The sequence below is a fragment of the Neophocaena asiaeorientalis genome, unplaced genomic scaffold, assembly GCF_003031525.2.
Source record: "Neophocaena asiaeorientalis asiaeorientalis breed wild unplaced genomic scaffold, Neophocaena_asiaeorientalis_V1.1 scaffold195, whole genome shotgun sequence".
Taxonomy (NCBI): domain Eukaryota; kingdom Metazoa; phylum Chordata; class Mammalia; order Artiodactyla; family Phocoenidae; genus Neophocaena; species Neophocaena asiaeorientalis.
In genome coordinates, this window is record NW_020172675.1 from 235,466 (window position 1) to 237,965 (window position 2,500).

Consider the following 2,500-nt stretch of genomic DNA (forward strand, 5'->3'; position numbering starts at 1 on the left):
TATTGAAACACAAAAGCCCCTGAATAGAAAAGCAATCTTGAGAAAAAAGAATGGTGCTGGAGGAATCAGGCTCCCTGACTTCAGACTATACTACAAAGCTACAGTAGTCAAGACAGAATGGTACTGTCACAAAAACAGAAATATAGATCAATGGAACAGGATAAAAAGTCGAGAGATAAACCCATGCACCTATGGTCACCTAATCTATTACAAAGTAGGCAAGGATATACAATGGAGAAAAGACAGTCTCTTCAATAAGTCATACTATGAAAACTGGACAGCTACATGTAAAAGAATGAAATTAGAACACTGCTTAACACCATACACAAAAAATCAACTCAAATTGGACTAAAGACCTAAATGTAAGGCTGGATGCTGTAAAACTCAGAGGAAAAAATAGGCAGAGCACTCTTTGACATAAACCAAAGCACGATGGTAACCTAGAGTAATGAAAATAAAAACAAAAATAAACAAATGAGATCATATTAAATTTAATAGCTTTTGAACCAGAAAGAAAACCATAAACAAAATGAAGAGACAACCCTCAGAATGGGAGAAAATACTTGCAAATGAAACAAGCTGACAAGGGATTAATCTCCAAAATATAAAAGCAGCTCATGCAGCTCAATATCAAAATCAAACAAACAACCCAATCAAAAATGGGCATAAGACCTAAGTAGACATTTCACCAATAAGATCTAAGTAGACATTTCACCAATAAGTACATACAGGTGACCAACAAACACATGGAAATATGCTCAACATCTCTAATTACTAGAGAAATGCATATCAAAAGTACAATGAGGGCTTCCCTGGTGGCACAGTGGTTAAGAGTCTGCCTGCCGATGCAGGGGACGTGGGTTTGTGCCCCGGTCTGGGAAGATCCCACGACTGGATGCTGTAAAACTCAGAGGAAAAAATAGGCAGAGCACTCTTTGACATAAACCAAAGCACGATGGTAACCTAGAGTAATGAAAATAAAAACAAAAATAAACAAATGAGATCATATTAAATTTAATAGCTTTTGAACCAGAAAGAAAACCATAAACAAAATGAAGAGACAACCCTCAGAATGGGAGAAAATACTTGCAAATGAAACAAGCTGACAAGGGATTAATCTCCAAAATATAAAAGCAGCTCATGCAGCTCAATATCAAAATCAAACAAACAACCCAATCAAAAATGGGCATAAGACCTAAGTAGACATTTCACCAATAAGATCTAAGTAGACATTTCACCAATAAGTACATACAGGTGACCAACAAACACATGGAAATATGCTCAACATCTCTAATTACTAGAGAAATGCATATCAAAAGTACAATGAGGGCTTCCCTGGTGGCACAGTGGTTAAGAGTCTGCCTGCCGATGCAGGGGACGTGGGTTTGTGCCCCGGTCTGGGAAGATCCCACGTGCCGCAGAGCGGCTGGGCCCCTGAGCCATGGCAGTTGAGCCTGCGCGTCTGGAGCCTGTGCTCCACAACAGGAGAGGCCACAGCAGTGAGAGGCTCGAATACTGCAAAAAAAAAAAAAAAAAGTACAATGAGATATCACCTCACACTGGTCAGAATGGCCATCATCAAAAATTTCACAAACAATAAATGATGAAAGGGTGTGGAGAAAAGGGAACCCTCCTACACTGTTAGTGGGGATGTAAATTGGTACAGCCACTATGGAGAACAGTATGGAGGTTCCTTAAAAAAATAAAAATAGAGTTATCATATGACCCAGGAATCCCATTCCTGGGCATATATCCAGAGAAAACCATAATTTGAAAGGATGCATGCACCCCAATATTCATTGCAGCACTATATTCAATAGCCATGATATGGAAGCAACCTAAACGTCCATCAACAGAGAAATGGATAAAGAAGATGTTGTACATATATACAATGGAATATTACTCAGTCATAAAAATAAATGAATAGTGCCATTTGCAGAGACATGGATGGACCTAGAGGTTGTCATACAGAGTGAAGTAAGTCAGAAAGAGAAAAACAAATATGGTATAATATCAGTTATATGTGGAACCTAGAAAATGGTACAGATGAACTTATTTGCAAAGCAGAAACAGAGTCACAGATGTAGAAAAGAAACATGGTTATGAAGGTGGGAAGGGGGGAGTGGGATGAATTGGGAGATTGGGATTGACATAGATACACTACTGTGTGTAAAGTAAATAGTTAATGAGAACCTACTCTACAGCACAGTGAACTGTACTCAAAGATCTGTGGTGCCCTGAATAGGAAGGAAATCTAAAAAAGAGTGGATATATGTATATGTATACTGATTCATTTTTCTTTACAGCAGAAACTAACATGACATTTTAAAGCAACTATCCTACAATAAAATGTTTTTTAAAAAACCCCAAATTGTAGTGTTCATAAATTAACTCTGCTATATGCCTATGAAATATTCATATAGATGTAATTTTGAAAATTGAAGACCTATTATTTATTCAGTGTTATACATTAATTTTTCACTTATTAATGTATCATGAG